The 26,421-nt window shown below is 34.2% G+C and overlaps 1 pseudogene; it reads left to right on the forward strand.

Annotated features, from left to right (window-relative positions):
* The first annotated feature begins 1,785 nt into the window (after positions 1-1,785).
* LOC141338165 (NLR family CARD domain-containing protein 3-like) overlaps positions 1,786-26,421 on the forward strand; it is a 26,478-nt pseudogene continuing 1,842 nt past the window's right edge.

Here is a 26,421-nt window from a genome sequence, read left to right on the forward strand (position 1 = left end):
AATAATGTATTACTCGTACCTTTATGAGCAAAAATGACAGAATATTTGAAATTGTTTCTACTGCAAAAATGCAAGTGATTGTGCTGGCTCCTCCATGTCCTGCAAAGCGGCTCTCCGTACAAACGATTGCATTTGTGCCTAATACCGCACATTTATATTATTTTAACGTTGAAATGAACATTGTTTTATACTTTATCTCTTTTAGGCCTAGATCTATATTTATTTTAAGCAAGTCGTGATTATCTGAGAAGGCAAAATTGATCAAACACAATATGATCAACTCATTCTCTGCCGCTGGCCACTTGGTCGTTACTTTAAAAATCAAAACTTATAGTATTTAACAAACAAAAAAATGCTCCAAACGTTTTTTTTTTCTAAATTAACTTAATAAAAACGAAACAAAATATAATCACTTTGCGTTACATACAAAACTGGACTATTTTAATAGCTGAAACAATAGTGCAGGGCTCTTATGTGTGTGACAGCAATGCTCACCATAAATAATACTAATGATTGTAATTATTATAATTATTATTTTTTAATTTTAAGGATACAAGATCCTGATCACACTGTCAGGGTTTATTTCTACCGGCTGCCTGTACATTATCCTTTACCTATTACATGATGGCTTGGTTGAAATCCAATGTAGAATGCGGTCTGTTATTTCTTGATAAAAAAACGCTGTGCGGAGTATAACAGACCATTGCCATGAAAAACAGAGCGTTGCTATGGACTCACAGGATTCTAACCGTAGAGACGGAGTGAACTATTTTCTTTAGCGGAAGCAATACAATCGGGCTTAAATCAATAAACCCCCTTTTAATATTTTGTGTCAGAATAATTATTTATTTGGTAGGTAGCCATGTAATAAGCGGGATAATGTATAGCGATTATCCCTTACACATTAGCTAGTCTAGTAGCTCATGAGGCATGCATGCTAGCAAAACACAGGTTAACTATATATTTGTCTTTGGCTAATCAGCAGTAAATTCGAGCCTTATTCGAGGCACTGGTAGTTTAATCTTTTAATCTTTTTCGCTTCAGAACTCCTGACCTGATATTTAGATATACTATTCTTCAATAAATATATTTGTTTGACAGGGAAGCAGTGCGCAAACAGGAATATATATTATAAAAAAAAATAAATAAAAAAAAAAGCACCCCAGAAAAAAGGGCACTTTCTCTCCAGGAATAAAAAGGGCAGGTGCTCAAGCCCCCTTTGATGTCTATGTGTGCACGTGCCTGCCTGTGAGAAAAGTGTATTCAGGACTTTGAATAATAAAGAATGAAATTCAAATTCATATCAGGACACTCAAACTCCTCCTTGTCAGGTGACACATGAAAGTGAAACTATTACAGCAGGATCTGTTTTGTCATATGAGGAAGTAAACTACGTTAAGAGAGAAAAACACAGTGAGTAACACAATTTCACAATCATCTTTGATAGACAAAATCAATCCTGAGACTGGTTTAAAGTGAAACATTAAGCATAAAGTACAACATTAAGCAGTTTTAGATATTTTGAAAGTAGTTAAATAGCATTAGAAGAGAAAACTTCTGTAAATCGTCAGATTGCACCTTTACTTTCATTTTAACACAGTGCTTGTCTGAATTTGTTGTGCTGTTTATGAATAATTTGATTCTGTGTAAATAATGTCAGGAGGAAATTGTGTGCAGGTCATTACTGTGAACTGACTGATGAGACAGAGCTGGATTTGAGGAAGTTAATTGCTGAGATGATTCATAACTCACTCTGTGGATCAACATCTGCTTTTAGATGAAACCATGGCCTCCAGAATGAATCTCTCTGATGAACATGAAACAAAGAAAAAGACAGTCAAGAGGTGAGAAAATGTTTGAAATGTTTTGCATTTTTAATGCTTAGAAACAATAAATGTATACTTGTACAGTCAGATTCAGGAGGTGAATCAGATTAACTTGAACACATCGATGTGTCTGTGAGGAAAAAACAACTGATGGATCTTTCAAAAATGTCTATAATGCATGAATGAAAAAAGCACATGGGGCAGATTCATTTTATTTATATGAAAATAATACTTTAATCTTTTAACTCTCAAGTCACAACAGACTACTCAAGTGAAATATCAACATTAATGGGAGTTTGAAACAGTAAATGTGTTTCTGTCAGAGCAGTGTGAGATTTTCAGAAACAGTTTGTATTGCTGTTATATTTCAGTCTGTGGCAGAATCAATCTCCTGAACCCAGCTGTGTGTCCATGAAGAGTGACGCGTCAATGGTTCAGCCAATTGATTTCAGTTTGGGAGAATCATCTGCTGATCTGAGGTGTTGTTTAGTTTACAGTATAAGAAATATATGATATTCATTCATTTACTGATGTGCATGAAATACATTAGTATATTTACAAAAATGTTCAATATTTGTTTAACTTCAGTCAAAAACATAAAGGACCAGAATCACAAACAGCAAAGAAGAACTTAGACTCCATTTTCAAGGTTGGTTTTGTGTGTGTCCATCCCAAAAAAATAATCCTCTGGGTAAAATTATTAAAAAATTATCTGTAAAATCGTCTCTGGAATAGTCACATTTACTTCCCTACCCAAAAAAAAGTATTAAGAAACTGAGAAATCTGTGAAATTTTCTCTTTAATAGTCATTTACTTTCTAACACACGTAAGATATTAAGTTACTAAAGTAGAGAAGATGAATCCATATGTAACCTGACTGCGGCACAAAGATGAACATCAATCTAGCAAACAGACAATCCAGTCAAACTCCCTCTTTTAACCTCAGTATCTGTAGACGCTGATGTTTGAGCATACAGTGGAAGTTATTAGCAGCTGTGAATAATTCAGTGATGTTTATAAGTATTCATGCTCTAACTCTTGTGTATTGATCCTTTGGTTCACCTTCTCTGTGACTGAATGGATGTTTATTGTTTCAATATTTACTATGATTTCAGGAGATTGAGCACAGAATCGTCTCTGAGTTAAAGAGTTTTAAGAGACTATTGAGTCCAGATTACCCAGAATGCTCTGAAAGAGACCATTATGATGATGAGGGTCATAACAGAGTCAGAGAGGGGCTTCTGAAGATCACACTGCTCATCCTGAGGAAGATGAAGCAGACAGACCTCGCTAACACACTACAGACCAGTAAGAGCTCTGGATCAGCAGATTATAGCCTGTATTTTTATGATCAACCTTCTGTCTTCAGTCACTAATGTTCCTGAATGTCACGACACATCTAACATATCAAACCTAAAAATACATTTCTAAAATACTGCTCTGCCAATAACAACAGTTATTTCCTTTGCTCAGAACTGATGCCTGTGTATCAACAAAAACTCAAATCCAGACTCCAGGACAAATATCAGAGAATCAGTGAAGGAATGTCCAATCATGGAGACTCAACACGTCTGAATGAGATCTACACAGAGCTCTACATCACAGAGGGAGGCAGTGGAGAGGTCAATAATGAACATGAGGTGAGACAGATTGAGACAGTGTCCAGGAGACCAGAGACACAGGAAACACCAATCAACTGCAATGACATCTTTAAACCCTCACCTGGACAAGACAAACCCATCAGGACTGTGCTGACTAAAGGAGTCGCTGGAATTGGAAAAACAGTCTCTGTGCAGAAGTTCATTCTGGACTGGGCTGAAGGAAAAACCAATCAGGATGTTCATTTCATATTTCCACTTCCTTTCAGGGAGCTGAATTTAATACAGAAAAATCTCAGTCTTGTGGATCTTCTAAACCACCTTCACACAGAAACCAAAGAATTTAAGTCGTCAGATTATGAAGACTACAAAGTCATGTTCATATTTGATGGTCTGGATGAGTGTCGACTACGTCTAGATTTCCAAAACAATCGGAGCTTGTCTGATGTAACAGAATCAGCCTCAGTGGATGTGCTGCTGACCAACCTCATCAAGGGGAATCTACTTCCTTCTGCTCTCCTCTGGATCACCTCTCGACCAGCAGCAGCCAATCAGATCCCTCCTGAGTGTGTCCACCAGGTCACAGAGGTACGAGGATTCAACGACCCTCAGAAGGAGGAATATTTCAGGAAGAGAATAAATGATCAGAGTCTGTCTGATAGAGTCGTCACACACATCCGATCATCAAGAAGTCTGTTCATCATGTGTCACATACCAGTCTTCTGCTGGATTTCAGCCGCTGTTCTAGAGAGGATGATGGGTAAAGCAGAGAGTGCAGAGATTCCCAAGACTCTCACACAAATGTTCACACACTTCCTGATCTTTCAGACCAAACTGAAGACACAGAAGTATGATGGGAAATATGAAATCAATCCTGATCAGGCTAGAAAGACTATTCTGTCTCTAGGAAAACTGGCTTTTGAACAGCTGGAAAAAGGGAACCTGATCTTCTATGAAAAGGACCTGAAAGAGAGCGGCATTGATGTCAGAGAAGTGTCAGTGTACTCAGGAGTTTGTACCCAGATCTTCAGAGAGGAGTTTGGACTGCAGCTGGGGAAGGTGTACAGCTTTGTTCATCTGAGTATTCAGGAGTTTCTTGCTGCTTTATTCAAGCTGCTGTCCTTTTCTGAACAAAACACAGGACTGAGGAACATGTTCAGGTCACCAATGACCAGTTTACTGAAGAGAGAAGTGGACAAGGCCTTACAGAGTGAGAACGGACACTGGGACCTTTTCCTCCGGTTCCTTCTAGGTCTCTCACTAGAGTCTAATCAGACTCTCTTACAAGGCCTCCTGAGAAAGACAGTAAGCAGCTCTGATATCAGTCAGGAAACAGCTGAATACATTAAACAGAAGATCAGAGAGAATCCCTCTCCAGAGAAATCCATCAATCTGTTCCACTGTCTGAATGAACTGAATGATTGCTCACTAGAGCAGGAAGTCCAGACATATGTGAGTGGAGGATATATCTATGGAGCCTGTCGTCTCTCTGGAGTGTCTCTGTCTGCTGCTCAGTGGTCGGCTCTGGTGTTTGTGTTGTTGAACTCAGAAGAAGAGCTGGATGAGTTTAAACTGAGTAAATATGATCGATCAGAAGAATGTCTCCTGAGGCTGCTGCCAGTGATCAAAGCATCTAGAAAGGCTGAGTGAGTATTTTACATTGTCTTTGCTTTATTGACATTGTTTTATACGGTATAGGTTTGTGTTTCTCTGTGTTACTGTATATTTTAAGGTCTTTATTATTTGACACTCAGCTATCATCATAAAGCGCTCTACTAATGACCTGATGAGTTGAATCAAGTGTTTGATTAGAGAGATTTGTCTAATCTGTGCAAAGTCAATATGCCTTTAACAGGGTTGTGACTCTCTGATATTATAAATATTGGAATTGGGATAATTTCCAATCACTTAAAAGTTACATTCAGATTAAAAAAAAAAAAAAAAAAAAAAAAATTAAATTCAATCTAATAATTCATAAGTTATTAGACAAAATGTTTTTGGAGAAACTGGGGAAAAAGTAAAAGATTTTTAGTCAATGCCACTCAAGGGACAATAGATGCAAGCATGTAGTCATGTGACTTTTTACTTTTTTTTTTCCTCCAGAAAAATATGGTTACTGTTTGGTATGCAGTTTGTTAATAAAGATGTCTATTTGAAAATGTGCTTCATCGTTTTCGGACGTGTGAGAGCCATATCGTCAGGGGGCGTTCTGCACTCATCAATCCGCTCGAGAGCGCTCTCACCATGGCCAGATTTTCTGGAATTTACCGATGTCTCTGTAGTGGTTACACATGACATGTAATTCGTTGTGAGTAAATCTAAGGGGCAGTCTTTGGTCTCATTAATCTAGTATTTGTTTCAGAGAAGAAGATAGTTTATGTAGCATGTTTATGTAAATTCAATGCTGTATATCAGAAAGCTGCCTTTACTCTTTTCTAGCAACTTTTTGATAGCTGTTTTTGTTGTTGTTGTTTATTAAATATTAGTACTCAATAAATAAAAATGTGAACTATATTTTAAATGATGCATTTAATCATAAGTGTTTAGTATGAAGAAGCGTGCCTGTGTTCGTGATGGTGATTTTAGTTAACGTTACATTGTTCCGCCTTTAGATGGCGACAAGAGACTGTTTTATGAGTGAACAGTTAAAAGTGACTTTGGGACTTTTAAACTGAAAATTTAAGCGGAAGTTATGTTTAGCTTCACAACAGGTTTTAATACTAATCATGTTCCGTACACTTTTCGCCCTTCACCGCACGCCAGTGACCACTCCTCCGTTGTTGCAAGCATGACAAGCATGTTTGTGTGATCATTCTCTGGGAGAATACCTATTGCACAGTATACACTTTGATTGATGTCTTTTGGACCAATAGTTTTTGAGAAAAGTGGGGGAAAGTACCTCCTCCGCACGTGTACGGAAGATGATAAGCATTAACGGTGTTCCCTACAGGTAACAATGGTGTTCCGTACAGAGTGCATACCTTGATTTCAATGACAAAAATTATTAAATAACGTTTCTGAATATCCTATCTTTTATATATATATATATATATATATATATATATATATATATATATATATATATATATATAAATTAAATAACTTTTTATGAAAAGTTGTCAATGAAATAACGTTACAATCAATGTTCAATTTGTGTTTAATTTGTCAATGCATGACCATTTAAAATGTTATAACATTAAATTCATGTAACGTTAAATTGATGCCTTTTTTTCTCCTTTTTTAAAAATTAACATTAATGCTTGTGTTAATCGTAATTTAATTGACTAAGAATATAAAAATTATCACTGCACGCAGGATGATGGTGGGCAAACAGCCTCTGCTGACTGTCTCTGGCATTGAGTGGCGCCAAGCGGTCATCGCCCACAATTGACGTTTAAATATTCCCATTTCAAAGCATTTATTCAACAAAAAGTAATTTATTTAACAATTTGTGATAACATATTATTAATTTCATAAAGACTGCAATACTGTGAGATCCATAAATTAAATCAAAATGCACATTTTCGCTGCTTTAGTTGTCTCCCCTCCCAAGTGCCAGTCTCACGTTTAGTTTGCCCACCATCCATTTTCAAGCGCAGTGGACAGACCTAGCAAACTTATTGAAATGTCACTGGAACAAATAGTGGGAGTGTCGCTGTCGTGATTGGGAATGAAAGAGAGATAAATTTAGACGACACAGACATATAGTTTATATATGATCAGGAAATATTTATTCAGCGATCGGCGGTAAAAGGTAATCTGTACGGAACATAGTTGTGTACGGAACATGGTTAGTCTACATTAATCCTAGGCTTTTAATGAAGCAACTCAACTTTCCTTCGTTACTAGTTATAAACTGACGTTTTGCAATTAGTGAGATTTGTAATATTACTTGCATATAATTGCTCTTTTGTTGATTCTGATTGCTTTCATTTTCCTCATTTGTAAGTCGCTTTGGATGAAAACGTCTGCTAAATGACTAAATGTAAATGTACTGCTGCACAATAAACGGGCTGAATACAAATTAAAATATAGTTCAGGGTTAAGACTGTTGGACTTTCAAATAGTCCTCTGCATGTTCAAAAATGGTTCAGGAGTCAATCTATCAAAATTTAAAAGTTTTATTCAAGCTCAGCAAATAGGAGAAATCAAGAGTAACAACAGCGCTGTTGGAGAAGCCAAAAATCTTCTAAGTTCCCCCAAGTGCTTCTGAGTTCTTCTTTTTAGAGACAGACTTATATATCAGTTATCACTCTTCCGTGCATCTTCTGCTGGTGTCTTCAGCAGACGTTTCCTGCAAGCACATCCTGTTAGGCTTTCAACAGTATTTTTGCAGATCAAAACAGGAAGCTCTATCTTCAGCAGTCTGCAACATTTTCTCTGCCCTGCACTTCATATTTTCACTTAACCCTTTCAGACAGTTTCACAGTAATTAGCACTCTATAGTTTAATTATTAAAGCTTTCTTATGCAAATGGAGAATATATAAAACATATTCAAACTGAAAAGTACCACAAGACTCAAGTAATTTTGGGGAATATTTATGGGAATATTTGGGTCCTATTTGTTGAGTCAAATCTGAATTAATTTAATTTTGAGTCTGAAGTCTATTAAAATGGGACTTGACTCTGAGTCTCTCTCAGTGCCTGGTTTAATAATTGATATCTATGATATGTATTACATCTGTGTTTATCAGCAATTACATTAGACACATGAGTCCAGCACTAATAACTCATCTTTAGTTTTTCTGTTTATTCTCTGCAGTCTTTCCGGCTGTCCTATTACACAGAAAGGTGCTGCTCTGATTTCTGCTCTACTGGAGGATCCACACTGTAAACTGGAGAAACTACTGTGAGTCTCATCACATCTCAGTAACTATAACTTTCACCCTCAGTTTAAACCATTTTTTAAATAAATGTATAAATAATTAATAAATAAAAATAATTAAATTGGCATCTTATTAATTGCAATATTTTGATGAAGCCTTTAGTGTTTGTCTTTAATATCACAGCGACAGTGACTGCTAGAATCTACAAGTGCTTCTTTCATTACTGCACACCAGTATTAGAGTACAATCGGGCCAAAGACACGTGTCTCCTCAGAGTTATCAGACAAATGAATATTGAATGCAACTTCCAAAGAGAAAATGCAGAAGTATATGAGGTGGAAAGAACAGCTTTTTATGTCACACTCGAGGTAAAAGACTCACAAAGTAATATGTTTTACATTATATCTAAGTTAATTATTGTCTAAAACAACCCCTTCAGCAATGATTGTACCATATTCTGCTTTGATCAAATAATTTACTTTTATTAACTGAGTACACAGTAAAATGGATTTATTAACTCCTTCAGCTCTGCGGCATATTTTGTATTTGTTACTGATTTTGTCATCCCTGAATTCAAAAGAGCACCGACTCACATACATTGGAGTAAACTGATAAAAATGGTATCTTTTCAAAGTAATTTTTTAACATATTCTTTTAACACATGGGTGCAATAATTACTATTTTTTGATTGCATTTTTTCATAATTTTTTGATAAACAAAAAAAAGATCAAATTATTATTTTTTAAATTAAGTTTTTATTTGAACAGCTATTATTTAAGATCTGTTTGTTCTAGGAAAGCTTGGAAAGTTTCTTTTGATTCCACTTTCTGCCAGTAAACGGAATTTTTTTTATTTTTATTATTATTATTATTATTATTTTACTGAGATTGAATTGAAGGGAGGCAGTTTGTCCTCTAGGGGTCTTTATTCTGCAAGATAAGGCGAGGAGCGTCTCGCTGCAGCCTGCGGTGGACATTTAACCCCGCCCACATCCAAGTGTGACGCCAGACGCCGCGCCCATGTTCAAACACGTCACACATCCAACAAATTAAATAGTATTAACACATTAAAATAGTGATAATATGATTAGCAATGTTCACATTTGTGGACATATCTTTAGAGAATTAGATGAAAATGAAAATATGCTAAGTGTTACTTTTACAATAACAAAACTTAATTGTCCGTCTAAATCTGATCTTGTCTAAGCTATGTCAAAATCGATTATAATAAACGTGAATTTATGTCATTACACAAACAAATAGGGTAAGGTTTAAATGTTTTATTACCAATTACCATGTTCCTAACTTTAATCAACCAAAGCAAGCGTTTTACCGGCTGTTCGAATGTAATTAGTTCCATATGAAAGATGACCTAGGTTTAATTTGTATTATTTAATACAAACTGTTTTGTTTACATCCCCGATACAACATACTTCCGCCATTCTTGCATATGCGTACAACATCGGGATTCTTTTTTATTATTTTATTAAAGAATAATTGGACATTACAAAAATATTGAAATAGAAATCCAGATACACAAAATACAAGCTTAATCTGTATACAGTAATACAATATGTAATAAGAGGGGGATAAAAAAATAAAATAAATTAAAATAAACTAATACCATAGAGAGAAAAAAAAGAAATAAATAAACGTATAAATAAAAAGTAAATAAATAAACAAAAAACTAAATTAAAACCTAGAAACAACTAAACAATAGTTCAAATTTTCTTCCTTTCCCCTTACATATACAAAAATTATATTGTGGAAGCATAACCAGAAAAAAAGTTCTCCATGAAATGTAACAACAAATGTATTCATTTGTTTTAAAGACTTTTTAAAAACTTCTATTTCTGATAAAAATAAATTACATTTTGGTATAAATTTAGCAAATTTCTGTTTATGAATATAATATTTGCCTTGCAAAATGTAAAAGTTAACAACGTACTCAATCATTTTACTTTTTTGAGAATAAGTACAGATAACATCTTTTAAAGAAAGCATATAATTAACATTTCTTTGCAGAAATAGAAAGGTGCTAACATCAGACCAAAAACTCGACAATTCACAATTATAAAACAAATGACACAAGTCTTCCTCATGTGTGTTACAGAAACTGCAGGTATTATCAATGTCCATTTAGCTACTTTACATGGATACATTTCGTGAAGTATTTTGAAATGCACCGCTTTAAGGCTACCGATGGGGAGGGGAGTCACACGGTGACGCATTGACGTGGGCGTGGTTCCTGACGTCACACATGGATGTGGGCGGGGTTGGATGTCCACCGCAGGCTGCAGCGAGCCCTACTTGGATAAGGCATCCCTGAATAAAAGTGTCCTATTCCCACATACATTGGGCTAAATGGATAAAAATGGTCTCATTTTACACAAAACACCTTAAATTTTAACACATGGGTGGAATAATTCATAGCTATTATAGTATTTGTTGATAAACCATAGTGTCCTAACTCTGATCAAGATCGCAAAATTTTTAATGTTGTTTCTTTATAACGTGTTGTATGTTATTTAAATAATAATAATAATAATTTATTAATGATAAACACCAGAAATTGCACTTCTTATCTTTGTGAAGTGTTTCAAAGCTGTTAATGTTAAGTCAGTATTTAATTTAAAGTTAGTTTTTAATTGAAAAAAATACATATTTATAAATATATATGTATTCGCGTCTGTTTAAATTATATATGTATTTAATTGCGCCTATTTAAATTATATATACGTGTGTGTAACATTTTTGTTGTCTTAAAAGATAAACAGTATATAAACTGAGTGCAAAGCTTAAACAAAAAACAAAACAAAACCTGAGCAATAGAACGTTTTTATAAAGTCAAACTATATTTTTACTTAATAATTTCAGGATTAACCAGTTTTTCATAGTACATAATACCATGTACTATACACTATACGCATCATTAACTGGATTTCCCCAAAAAATATTACAAAATCAAACAAATGTTATAGCACAGAAGGCACACATTTGACAACAATAATAACCACACATTACTCACCTAACTAAATTAGGTTAAACCTATGCAGTTAATCCTGAGGCATGTTTTGTTCTCACACTCTTTAAGGAAAATGTCCATATCAATATCATCCTTAAATTCAAAGTGAAACACGAAGGACTCTTTGGCTGCAGACTCTCATCATTTGTTTCTGCAGTTCTAAAAGTTCATTATGTTGCTGCACAGGAAATATAACGCGGATAAAATTATATATATATATATATATATATATATATATATATTTTTTTTTTTTTTTTATCAGGTAACACATTGATTATTTATAACTCAAACCCCTTTCTCCACCCGTCCGTTGATCGCGCATATCCACCATGTTTGTAGTTTTTTTTAACACTTTTTATGCGTGTTTGTAGTTCTAATCGAATCTTCGTTCACCGCGTAACGTGTTGTGGGTGCATTGATCCGTATGTCGTATTCTGAAGTTAAGTAGTAGACCACCCGGAAATCTTTGGAATACTTTTTAAACATAATACGATTTGGGACATACTAATTCTATTTGCGAATACTATTTAAAACACATAGTTTGCGAATTGGGACCTGATTGGGCCACAGCAGGAGACTCCGCCCACAACCGGATGAGCCTGCTGCTGCCGTGTGACTGCTGTGACGTATGGATCTGCTGTTCTGCAATCAGTCATTGTTGGGTTCATGAGCAGTGCGTCCTCCTCCCTCGTGTTTGGAAAGACATAAATCGAGATCGGATTGGTCTAGGAGTTTGATCTGTGTCTCTTTGGACAGATCTGATTGGGAGCTTTTCAGACATATGACACAATACGTGATGACGTAATCACCAGTCAACATAAACGTGTTAAGGCAAGCTTCATTTGATAAATGACTCATCTATGTTTGGTCAGTTTGAGCGATATGAATATGAATATAAATATTACTTCGTCATCGTCACGAAGGGGGCATTGTTTATGGGGCAAATTCAGACCTGTTATGTTATGTTATGTTATGTTATGTTATGTTATGTAAAATAAATGGAAAAGTGATGGGATGGACAAGAAAGTTGAGGTTATAATCTTTCAAATGGCATATATGTCTAGTTCACTTCTTCACAATTTATTAATTCTGTTCAATAACTCTGATGAGGGGGATGCAGAGCTGAAGAGGTTAAAAAACAAACAAACAAACAAAAAAACAGGAATTTTTTCATCTAAAGAAAAATAAAAAGATTGAGATAGACACTGCTTGAAGATCCCATAACTTAAAATGGCTTTATACTATCTTAATTAAAAGATTGTTTATATCTTGTGAGTGATGTCATATTACTAAATATGATGTTGCATTAAAAATATGGTGATTATTTCTTTTTTTTAACACCAAATACCATCTTTTTTTAAATGTTCCAGTTAAAGCTGAAAACATAAACAAGACCTTTGTTTCAAAATATAAGCCTGTAATTTTAATGATTCTCATTTGCTACATAAGTCTGTAATAATTTTAAATGTGTCTGTGCATCTTTAGCCCCATTGTAAACTACCACACGAGTCCAAATATAATATGATATAACATAATCCAAAATAAAACATATAGATAAATAATTACAAAAATACAAATTGACAATATTTATCAATTTCATGAATAACAGATCTACAAATACTCAGTGGCACCAAGACTTGAATATTTTAATCTGTTTGAAGAGTACTTATTTAAGAGGAAACAGCATTCATAAATGCTACTTTAATAGAGTGATGTCTATTTTCCAAATTTCCCTGCCCTCTCAACCACCTCACAATCTCAAAAACATGTTACTATTAATATTTTAATATTATTGTCTATATAATACTACACATGGTTTGATGAACGAAAATGATGAACTAGTTCAGTATCAGGAATCATGAGGGTAAAGTGCATTTCAATTAGTTTCTTAGCTTGTGCTTGTTCTGTCAAGTTGAAATCTCCATAGTGCCAATCCTGGTGTATAGAAAAAGTAGTGCTCATACAAACACACAAACAAACACACTCTCACCCTAAAGATTAAACACAATCTCAGAGATCATTCATGTTCTTCACTCTCTACAGGCTGAGTTACTGCAGTATTGGAGAGGAAGGCTGTGCTGCTCTGATTTCAGCTCTGAGATCAAACCCCTCACACCTGAGAGAACTGAGTCTGAGCGGTAATAAACCAGGAGACTCAGGAGTGAAGCTGTTGTCTGCTCTTCTGGAGGATCCACACTGTAAACTGGAGACACTATGGTGAGTCTCATCACATATCAGTAACTATAAGGTTTGGAGTAAAAAGTAAAAGTAAAAAAAAAAACAAAAAAAAAACAATTTTCTATAGAAGTGGTTTTGTGCCCTCTCACCCTCAGTTCAAACCATTTTAAAATACATGTAAAAATTAATAAATAATCATTTAATTGGCTTCTTTTTAACTTTTTCTTTTTAATACTTTTCTGGAGCCTTTTTTCAACACCAGCAATTTAGTGTTTGTCTTTAATATCACAGCGACAGTTACCTCATATTGTTACATAGACAAACTACATTTTGGGGGGTTGAATTCTTTCTTGAAAAACAATTTTTGAAAACCTATTTCTTAATATTGAACGAATGAAACAGGTAAAGCACAAAACTTGTAAATAAAATAAAAATGGTATATATATAATTTAATAACAATAGTCTACATATGAATGGGTGTTCATCAACTGATTGCATGTCGTCAGAGTTTACAGTGTTGACAGCTTCATAAAAAATAGTCTAATGGAAGCGCTGTAGTTTTGCTGTATATAGCTACTAAAAATATGAAAGTATAGCACACAAATAACATTTTAATTTACTTGCATTTTTGACCAAAGATAGTAATTGATTTCATGAATACAGGAGCCTGATTTTTGTTTGAATTGTCAGAATCTATAGTACATAACAAATAAAATAATATACAAACAAATCACAAACATTTGCAGTCAAGACTGTGAAAAAACAAGTGCTGAATGTAAAACAGATTTGCCCAGGTTCACATTTAATGGTTCACATCTATATTTTATAACTTGAGCCAAATAAAAATAAATAACTTGCACTAAACAATATTTCTATGAAAACTATTTTATAGAAATTTTATAGATATAGATTTAATCAAAGCAAGAATTCCCATTTAAGAAATAATATTTCAAATGATTTATAATTACTACAACTGACTTCCAGTCACAGCCTCAGATGAAATCAACTGAAATAAAAGCAGAGGAGGATTAAACAGCTCCACACACAGCATTACCAGCTTCACACATTACTAACCAGGGCTGCGTTTCCCAAAACCAACTTTGGTCACAAGTTCAGTCGTTACCAACAGAGTTCAACAGAAGTTGTGACCATAGTTGGCTAATGATGCTTTTGGGAAACGCACCCCAGTTTGACTTTATTTGTCACACAGAAGTTCACACTGAGAATTAACAGAGGTTTATTTTCATAGTTTTAGTGAATTTCATTTGAAGGTTACCATTTTTTGAATAGTGTTTGCTTTAGTTGGTCACTAGGTCATTGTCTTTATAACATTGTTTTTTAAAGCACATTATCATAACAAAGAAAAATTCAGATATACAGATCTTTGAACATCACGAAACAAGCTACTAAAAAATCACAACACAAATAGCAAACACTAAAGCAAATAGTTAGTATAAAAGAAAATACTAAGACAATTCATTTATTCATATTGCAGTGCATTTTGGGAGGCATGGATGACTTTTGATTGGTGCTCCCAGAATGCACTGCAGCATAAAGCATTTTGTTTATTTTGTTTACTGTCACCATTATTGAGGTTCATTTGCTGATTCTTAATGAATGTGTGTGAACAGGTCATATGTGCAAAGTGTTTTGGGAAGCATCATATTACCAGATTAAAACATAACTTTTTACAACAATATAAGATTAATTTACCAATCACACATTTAGACTCTGGATGAGATCAGTGTATCAGGCCATTACACGACAATTATGTCATTGTTAATAACCAGCCAACACCACCTGATCATGTTTTCTTTTAACTTTTTTGAGGCCAATTGAAGGAAACACTGACCACATTAATGGTGACTTTAAACAAACCATTCAACATCTAAACCTCTGTTCTCAATAATAACTTTTTTGTTAGACATATGACAGAAATGAAGTCAAAGCGGTTAGTAATGCGTGAAGCTGGTGCTGCTGTTTGTGGAGTTGTTTAATCCTCCTCTGCTGAGATCTTCAGAGATTTAATGTTTTATTTCAGTTGATTTCATCTGAGGCTGTGACTGGAAGTCAGTTGTAGTAATTATAAATAATTGTTTATATTTCTTAAATGAGAATTTTTGTTTTGATTAAATCTATATCTTCAGATCAAAACTAGAATTTAATTGACTTTCTTCAACAAGAAAATATACTCTGTGCCAGGTTTATATATTTTTCAAGATATAGATGTGAACCATTACCCTACATTTTTTTAATTGGGTGAATGATTTTTTTTTTAGTGTATTCTGTCATACATTAAAGGCATAATTCGATACGGCAAAGTCAAAAATATTAGAAAAGATTTTTAGAATTCATTTTGAAGAACACTTGCTAAGTTTCCATCGGTTTTTTGATGTTTTGTTATCGACAAAGAAAATATGCGTAGAAAACAAAAAACATTATTTTTCTGATTAACTTTTATTAGACCGTTTGTAAACAGAAATGTTAATTTTACTTATTTTATTTCTCCAAACCGACATTATTAACCGTTAACAACAAGATCATTTTAAATTACAATTAAATTACGTGGCTGTGACCCATTAAAATACCTTCATTTGTTTTCCAGAGATTAATTTTATAGACGCAAAAAGCATGAATAACAGAACGTGAGGATTCACATGATCACATCACACACCTGCAGCGCTTCTGCAAATGGAGAAAAGCATAATAAAGCTATATATAAAATAAATAAATAAGCCTATAGGTGAAATATATATTTTTCTATATAATTATTAAATTAACAAAATGAAATAAACTGTGCAACAAGTAGCAGCCTATATGCAGAATTTTGTTTCATTTTTGTGATGCGCTCACAGTGGCATCCTGTTTGTTTCCGTCATTTAAAAAAAGTGTTGTTTTTATTGTGAATATAGCCTACACCAATATAATAAATATTTAGAATAGTTTCGAAAAATGTCTTACTATTGTTGAGTAAAGTTGTTTCCACATTTATAAGGGAGGAATAAATCAAGTGATGGTGTCGGCGCCTCTGGCAGTTAAGCATTAGGCTACTAACTGGACAACGCAGTCTGTTCATTGACAATAAAATACAGCCAATACAGGTAAATAATTACAAAAATACAAATTGACAAATCTTTTTCCTGTTCATGAATAACAGATTTGCAAGTACTCAGTGGCACCAAGACTTGAATATTTTAATCAGTTTGAAGAGTATTTATATAAGAGAGAACATCATTCATAAATACTACTTTCTCTAATTCAGAGTGAGAAAAAAAATACAGCGATGTTCATTTTCTAAATTTCCCTGCCCTCTAAACCACTTCACAATCTTAAAAACAGCAGAGTAATATGTCAAATTAAATTGTTAAAAATGTAAGGGTCAAGAGATCAACTAATGCAAACATTGACCACTTTAAAGGTTGCTTACAAAATGTGATTTTCTCCTTTGGTGATTCTGCTTGTTAACATCAGGTGTCTTCAATAATGATCAATCATCACTTAATTAATCACTAATTATCTCATTAACTTTAATGTCATAAACTCTGCTTCAGTGTTAATTTACACTCTTGAGAGTAAACTCAAATAAACTCCCGGGAGAGATAAATTAACTCTGGCCTCAGTCGCACTTGAGTTGCATTTTTATAGTCTTCAGACTTGACTTGACGATTACTTTTGACCCGACTCCAGGAGAAGGACTTGTGAATATGTTAAAAGCAACTCGAGTCTTTTATCCTTAAATACTGATATTCACAGTAGGGTGTTCAATTGCGTTGAGGTACAATTCATATTTCTTTATTAAATAACTTACAAAATTAGAAAACTTTCTGTGAGGAGTTATTTTACAAACAGCACGAGTGAATCTCCGCAAGCTCTCTGTCTTTAAATGACCACATCGCGTCTGCACTATAAGCGAGCTGCACACTGCACGGTTGAAACAGGAATTGTCACAGTTTACATTGTCACTAAAGTTTATAATTTGCATTTCTTTTCAAGTTTGGCCAGTATTTAAACCATTCAGCACTTCTGCGCTCTCCAGAGACGGTGTGCTCATGCTCACTCAATAATTGCCCTATTGTAAAAACTAAAGTACACAGCATGATCAAACATTTAATCAAATTTTTTGGGGAAAAAAAGCCCCCCTCAACCGCTTAAATAAAAAAAATAATAATAATCCTCCCTCCCACAAGAGTCACGTAAAAGGGAAATTCACCCCAATTTCAAAAATTAATTCAGACCCTGAATGAATGTCTGTAAAAATCCTGATGGGAGTATCAGTATAAATAATTCTACATGTTAAAAATAAGCCTTTTTTAGATAAAAACAGAGATAAAAAAAGGCCCTCTAAAACAGAGAGGGACACTTAGGAGCAATCACGCCTGCTCCCTGAGAAAGACAATATGTTAATTTTATTAAATAAAAACAGCTAGGGACGCCATAATTCTCCATTACATTTTGTTGTGCTCCTATGCTTATGATGTTCAAACATGTTGTGGTGTGCTGAGGAAACCTCTCTCTCTCTTTGAAGAGCATTTTTATATATTATACAAAGGTGCTTTTTGTGCCCTTTTCTGTTTACTTAAAGGGAATTTGTAAACTGCAGTAATAAAATAACTTGAATTTTTTTTTAATCTTTTTACATTATTTTTGCACCAACTTATAGAAAGTAGTATGGATAACGGTATCGATAAGCAGTATGGTATCAGTATCGATAAAATGTAAACAATACTCATCTCTACCACAGAATTATTAGCAAAATCCACCTATAGGGGGCCCTCCAGGACCACTTGCTAAGGGCCCCAAAAACACAAAACATGCCCCTGGATATCCAAAAGGTGGACTGCATCTGCACCCCTGCATCCATATGGACCGTAACAGCAGCACCATTTTAAAGGGATAGTTCACCCAAAAATGAAAATTTGATGTTTATCTGCTTACCCCCAATGCATCCAAGATGTAGGTGACTTAGTTTCCTCAGAAGAATACAAACGAAGATTTTTAATGAAAACCGGTGCAGTCTGCCAGCCTTATCATGGATGTGGATGGGCACCAGACCTTTAAAAGTAAACAAAAACATGCACAGACAAATCCAAATTACACCCTGCGACTCGTGACGATACATTGATGTCTTAAGACACGAAACGATCAGTTTTTGAGAGAAACTGAACAGTATTTATATCATTTTTTACCTTTGATACACAGCCACGTCCATCTGTCATGTGCACGAGTTTGGCATCAGTCACGTCACATGAGCACGCGCTCTAGCGTAGAATACGCAAACGCCGTAAGGGGAAATCAGTGAAAAGTCCCGGATGAGTTTGCGCAAACTAATGTAATCTTTTAGCTTTAAATCGGTTTAAACAATCAGGATAAGCGCAAGTATTTACCATTTTGAATAGCCGCTATACCCACAATCTCTGTGCACTGTGTAAACAATGAGTGTCGTATTCATGCGACAGATCGCTTCCGGCGTTTGCGTATTCTACCACAGAGCGCGTGCTCATGTGACGTGACTGATGCCGAACTCGTGCACATGACAGATGGACGTGGCTGTGTATCAAAGGTAAAAAATGATATAAATACTGTTCAGTTTCTCTCAAAAACCAATCGTTTCGTGTCTTAGGACATCAATGTATCATCACGAGCCGCAGGGTGTAATTTGGATTTGTCTGTGCATGTTTTTGTTTACTTTTAAAGGTCTGGTGCCCATCCACTCACATTATTTGGCTGGCAGACTGCACCGGTTTTCGTAAAAAATCTTTGTTTGTGTTTTTCTGGGGAAACAAAGTAACCTACATCTTGGATGCATTGGGGGTAAGCAGATAAACATCAAATTTTCATTTTTGGGTGAACTATCCCTTTAAGTGAGCAGCACCTCAAAGCAGCGGAGCGGATCACATAACAGCCGATCAGTGTCATTTATGGCAAATATCTTTCTTGTATTTTAATCTAAAGATAAACTCGCTTAATGCAAGCCCTTTCAGCTCTGTGCGCTTTCTCTCTCAATCCAGACACGCACCAAAAGCTGCAGATGACGCGGTTATTTTAACAACAGAAACACGGTGAACAGCAAAATTATAGATTAGTTTCACTAAAACACAGCAGAACAAACAATGCTGCAAATCTAGTTATCTTTTTCTGCTCAAGATGAGTGTTTTGATCATTTTTAAGTAGATAATGCTTTGAAGTAAGAACGTTTAGATTTCAAGAGGAAAATCACAGTAATTTACTGGATTACTGTAATTGTATACAGTGAATACCACAGTACCATAATCACATTCAGATTGATAGAATGCTCTTTTTGAATGAATTAATTCAAGAATAAATAAATTTTTAACAAATAGTAATAGTATACTGTACTATAATGCAGTGTTTTTCAATCACTGTGCCGCGGTACATTAGTGTGTCGTGACAGATCGTCAGGTGTGCCGTGGGAAATTATTCACTTTCACCTAAAACAGGCCCAGGTTTCACACTGAGTAGGTAGAAATATGAAAGATCAAAAAAGACTGTTTTCATTGTGTTTGTTTGATTTTTATTCAAGACACTTTGATAAGAATGACAATATATTGTTAAATGCACTTTTTATTTGACAGAAGAAGGAATATCAGGGCTCGAAATTGCGACCATTTTGGTCGCATATGCTCCCAAAATTTAATCTGCGCGACCTCTAAATATATTTGGGAGCATTTGTGCAAGAAATTGTTGTAGTGCGACTTGTTTTCATTTCTTTACAAAACTTTCGCTAGTCTAACTATTGCACAGACTGCTGTGAGCTGATTGTGATTTTTGATTGTGGACCATTAAAATCTCTTCACAATATGCTTATGAAGAAATATAGTAATGTATGCAATTCTGGCGCCTCCGCTTCAGTATATAATGTACAAGGCATATATTCACATCAGACTTTTCGAAATCCCGTTTGTGGTCCCCCACTTTCAAATTCTTTTGTTAAATTATTGCTTTAATGCATGCTCAGCACCCCCGAGAGTTTCGTGTGATCGTTAAAACGAAACCGAAAGCAAACACGCACGCGCATTCCAAGGCAATTTTGATACATCGGGTTTAGAGAGCAACTCCCCAATGTACGAAAAATTAGGCTACATAACATATCTAGGCTGTTATTAGTATATTTGGGTTGTAATAGGTTCATAGGTTGTGTATTTGTCAATAGCTCTATATCATGCTTGAAAAATTAGGTCTCTATTTGCACTTTGAAATTGAGAGAGTAGCCTACTTTGATTATGGCTGCATTTATTGTTTGCACTTAATAGGATTAAGAAAGAATTGTGTAGTTTATTTTTTGTTATTTCTACCAAGAAATTACTAAAAAGAAATGCCAGGATGAGTGCTGGCTGATCTGCTCACTTGGCAGTTGTGGTGCTCCTAAATTTTTTTTGGTGCTCCTTAATTTTTGGGTGTTACCAAGTAAAAAAGTTAATTTCGAGCCCTGAATATGAAAAAGATCATAAAATACTTTTTTCTTTGTGTTTATTTGATTCCTGTTCAAGACACTTCGATAAGAATGGCTGTATATTGTTAATATAGGCTACAGAGTTAAATTTTTTTACAGCTTCGATTGTTGGTGTGCCTTGTGATTTTTTTCAATTAAAAATGTACCTTGGCTCAAAAAAGGTTGAAAAACACTGGTATAATGAACATTACTGCTTTAATTGTGTGTAGTCTAAAAGGAAGGCACTGTTTTTTGTTTTGTTTTTTGGCTTTAAAATGTGAAAATACATTTAAAAATTTTGTATTTTTCAGTCTATTATTTTTATTTTGCATAAACCTAAAAATTTATAGATTTTAACTGTAAAATCTTTAGTTCCAGTACAGGGTATATGTCAAACATTACATGACAAACCAGTTTTCATGACTGCTGCTTGTCAGAGAAAGTGTTAACAGCATTATAAAATAACAGCGATATCTATTGATTTTATTTTGAGTTAAAAGCTAACTTAGAAAAGTGTTTTCAATATCATTTTAATATCAGTGAGAATAAAAATAATGAACATTTATACAGTGGTGGCCAAAATGATTCGAACACTAGTATTTTCACCAGCTGAAATCTCACAGAAATCTCACTGGATTATTTCAATTAATGGCAAAATGAATGTTAGGAAATGAAAACTGATATTTCCTACTTACACACTACAGCAAAAGATAGAAATAACTGACCTAAAACCATTTTAGCTGGTAAAAATACTAATGTTCAAGTAATTTTGGCCACCAATATATATCTATCAATCTTCATATATTACAAACATCAATTTAGCTGATCTTTTGGTGTCTTTTCTTCAAAGAATTTTATGTAAAACAGCTCTATATGTATCGAGTGCATACAGAAGACCTAAACGGGATGCATTAATTCTGGTTTCTGCGTGTGACGTTCAGCATGAATCCTTTTTTTCTTTCCTGAGATGGACATGAGCTGGCATCATCTTGCTGGGCTGGAGTCTTCTTCCCTGCAGTAAATAAAAAATTGTTATTAATGTAAAAGTTTATAAGCAAAACTGACAGCTTGATGACAATATACAGTACAAGTTGGATTGGCCAGACTGTGTCAGATAAGACTTACATACAAAATGTGCAGAACAGAGTATTTTACAGCTAAGAGCAGTTTAGAAATAAATTAACACAAATAATAAAAGTACAAACATGCAATATGTGTGAAAATACAGCACATTCAACAAATTAAAAATGGGTCACAAAAAATTAAACAGGCAAAACAAGGGACACCCTTATGATGCCACACCAAACATACAAGGACAGGCTATTCTGATAACATAGGGCCAATTACAAATGACTTTTTTTAGGAAGGGGACGCCATTTGTTCCAAATGAAAGTGAGCTTAATCCTTTCACGAAAGGCCCTTCCAGAAGTCTGTGGGCGAAGGGAACATTTCATGGTCTCTTCACGGAAGTGATTTTGGTTAGTGATCATGTGATCTTCAGTTAGGAGCTTTTGCGATGCATTTTAAAGCAAAGTTGGGGTTGATTTCGACTTCACATACAAACATAAGGAGAATATGCTGATTAACTTTGTCTTTATTTTAATGTAATACAAAATAATTTCCATCAGTGATAGAAGTATTATTTAAGACACAGTAATGTATAGCAGAAATGCACCACGTTTTAAATTATATTTAAAAACTGTCTTTTGGTCGGACGCAGTTTCGCCTTTAGCCTTGAGTGACTCAGTTTTGCTGAGAATTGATGGCGTTTAGTCTGTGGCGCGATGCTATTTTAACTGATATCCGAGGACTGACGCTCAAGTACAAAACACATAGTCCTATGAAAAATGTTGTGCAGTTTTAAAGTCTTACCTGTTGCTGCATTTTCTTTTCATTTTAAAGCAATATCCATCGCGTGGTATCTAGCAAGAGACAAACATACGTAGCTTCAAACGGCTAATCCACAAACACACACAGACGCAATTCCAGATTAAATTTGATACAGTCGTGTCAGTCCTTTACTGAAATAATGACGTTAGCAATAAAATGTTGCCATGTATGAAAATATATAAAAATGTTATGCTCTTTTTAGAATAATATGCGAACACTTAGCGGTTAATGTGGATGTCCGCCCGCTTCCACCTTTTCCTCTCACGCTCTCATGGTTGACTTTCTCTCTCACGCTCTCTGAAAGTTAAAGACGCATTACTTCACAAGTGAAAACTGTAAATATAACAATAATAACAAAAATTATGGAGAAATAATGAGTAACTTTACCTTTCTGAGGTCAAATTGCAAAAAATACGTCCATTACGTCGGTTAATACAGCTGAGAGAAAATGCAGCTCAAAACTATACTGTACTATGATTCACAGGAAAATATAATTTTACTGTAAAATTTCCCACTGTTGTAATTTTACCCATGATGCTTTGCAGATTTACAGCAACATACTGTATACATAATCTACAGTATGAATTTGTTCATTTTACAGTAATAATGCTGTGAAAACTACAGAATTTTGTTACAGTGTAAATGTAAAAATGTGTGTTTTTTGTCTGGACCTCTGCTTGGAAGAAAATATAGAGGCTTGTGTCAAATATTTCCTTATGTGTCATGATCGATAGGACTCTTATTATAGAATCTGATAACAGAAAAACTGTTTTGAACATAGTAATGGATTAAAACATATAAGTAACAGGCTGGATGTACATTAACCTTACAACTCAACACCTCTTAAAAAAAGCAAGATCAAAATTAAAATAAGCCGATCATAGCTCATACATTTTGTTTAACAGCTTCATAAATAGGAAGATTTCAATACATGAGGATTTTGAATGGATTTTTTTAGCAAGCCATTAAATGACTTGAGACTCGACTCTGACTCGTGACCAAAGACTTAAGATACGACTCGGACTTCAGGTTAAAGACTTGTGAACATCTCTGCTATAATGTTACTCTTAATATTTCAATATTATTGTCTATATAGTACTATATGGTTTGAAGAACTAAAAATAATGAACTAGTGTCAGGAATCATGTGGGTAAAGTGCATTTCAATTAGTTTCTTAGCTTGTGCTTGTTCTGGCAAGTTGAAATCTCCATAGTGCCAATCCTGGTGTATAGAAAAAGTAGTGCTCATACAAACACACAAACAAACACACTCTCACCCTAAAGATTAAACACAATCTCAGAGATCATTCATGTTCTTCACTCTCTGCAGGCTGTATAACTGCAGTATTGGAGAGGAAGGCTGTGCTGCTCTGATTTCAGCTCTGAGATCAAACCCCTCACACCTGAGAAAACTGGATCTGAGCGATAATAAACCAGGAGACTCAGGAGTGAAGCTGTTGTCTGCTCTACTGGAGGATCCACACTGTAAACTGGAGAAACTATGGTGAGTGTTATTATATTATTGAACACAAAAACTGTGTGAAAATACTGCCAAAAAATTCATGTTAAAGGGATAAATCACCCAAAAAAATGAAAGTTCTGTTGTCACTTTACTTATCTTTAAGTCATTTCAAAACAGTACGACTTTCTTCTGTGGAAAATAAAAATAGATATTTTGAGACATGTTTACCAGAATAACAAATAATAGCCCGTACTGGGCAGAGTCTATAGACAGGGCTGACTTCTGTAGGCATAAATTCGACAACCTGCGTGAGAAATACAATTTATTATTTTCTTATAGCCTAAATATTAATTTATTCACTCACAGCTACCCCCATCTTTGGCACATTGCCTGTTTTATTGAGCTGACATATCAAAGTACGTGACCATGGAGAACTCTATAGATCAGTGCATGCGACACACTGGACACTGCATTTTGCAGACCACTATCCATTAGGTGTAAATAAGCAACAGTCATAGCTTTTGTTTTAAACAATATGATGATTTTATTTCATTAATATTCAGTGTTAACTGATGTCTCAGAATATGGTGTTTGATTTTTCTGCCAAATAAACATTTTAAGTAAAGACACAGAACCGCTTTGCAACTGACTCCAGCATAACGCACAGAATGGTGCTTCGTTCCTGAATGAATATGACTCTTTGAATGCATCTGTTGAGTGAGTGATTTATAATGACCCAATAGTAGAGAAAGACTTTTGATTCTTATTCCAGAATGAATCATAGTTTTGAACGAATCTGTTGGATGTCTCCTTCATAAACTCAATGATTTACTGCCACCTTCTAGCGATAATCCTTTTATATTCCAAGTATCATTTCATTCTGTAATTCATTTAAAATTTCTTTATTCAAAATGTTATGTTTAAAACATTAATCACATTATGTTATACAACTGTGGTGTGTAAATGCATTTACTGCCTTCTGATCAACATTAACCCATAAATACACCTGTGCAAAGATGACTTTGGTTGATACTGATTTATTAACCGCCTATAGTGTCATATTTAATCTAAAATAACTGAATTTTACATTACAATTGAACATTAAAGATGACATACATATTTAATAATTAAAAAAATATATATAATAGTAAAAAATTTGACAGTCTCTTATAGCAATACATACTACAACTACTACTAATAATTGGCTAGTTATTATAAATTAATAATTATCACATTGCAAAAATAAATAAACAAATAAATACTTTGGTTTTATTGTTCAAAGTGTTATTTCATGGGTTTGATTCTTGTAACTGAGATGTGCTATTTTATAGTGGCTATTTAACATTACTCCTAAAATTTAACAATGCAGTCTGGAGCAATGGACGTGTCAAAAGGTTTTGTGTAAACTGATGTTACTGACATCATCACCACGACAAGTTTAGGTTATAGTTTACAAAACTTATAAACAGTGAATATAAATATTATTTTATATATTTATTAGGGGTGTAACAGTACGCTAAAATCGTATTCGGTTCGGTACAGTGTCTTGGAGAGCTCGGTTCGGTTCATTTTCGGTTCAAAAAAATAAGAACTTACAAAATCTTTATTTTTGTGCCAATTCACAATAGATAATAAATTCACAATAAAATAAATAAAAGCAACACATTTGGGTGATATTTTACATAATATTTTTTTAAGGCTCTGAAATGAAGCGGTTGTAAATGTTGTTATCATTATACAAATTAGAGTGTTTATGAATGGTTATGGCGATTCATGTTACATTTGCATATTGTATTTTATGAATGAAAGTAAAACTGGAGAGGTGAATCTCTCTGTTGTTTTATTTAATGTTATCACAGGATAGTTAAATATAGGCTGTGTGTGGGGAAAAAAACTATGTGAAATAAGACCACAAAAATCTGTTAATGTGTTAACGGTCTAAACATATACATTTGGACTATATTTTTTTAGATACATACGTTTATATGTATTTTATATGTATTTAAATTTGAAAGTAAAATAAATTACAATATTTATTTATGTTAAATCATAATCTGCGTGACGCTGCCGTTAATTTGCTTTGATGACGTTCCAGGGCATTCCAAATGAGCGATTATTGTCAGCGAAGTCCAGCGAAGGGAGCAGTGAACACTGCGTAGGGACCCTG

The sequence above is a fragment of the Garra rufa genome, chromosome 7 (assembly GCF_049309525.1).
Source record: "Garra rufa chromosome 7, GarRuf1.0, whole genome shotgun sequence".
NCBI classification, from domain to species: domain Eukaryota; kingdom Metazoa; phylum Chordata; class Actinopteri; order Cypriniformes; family Cyprinidae; genus Garra; species Garra rufa.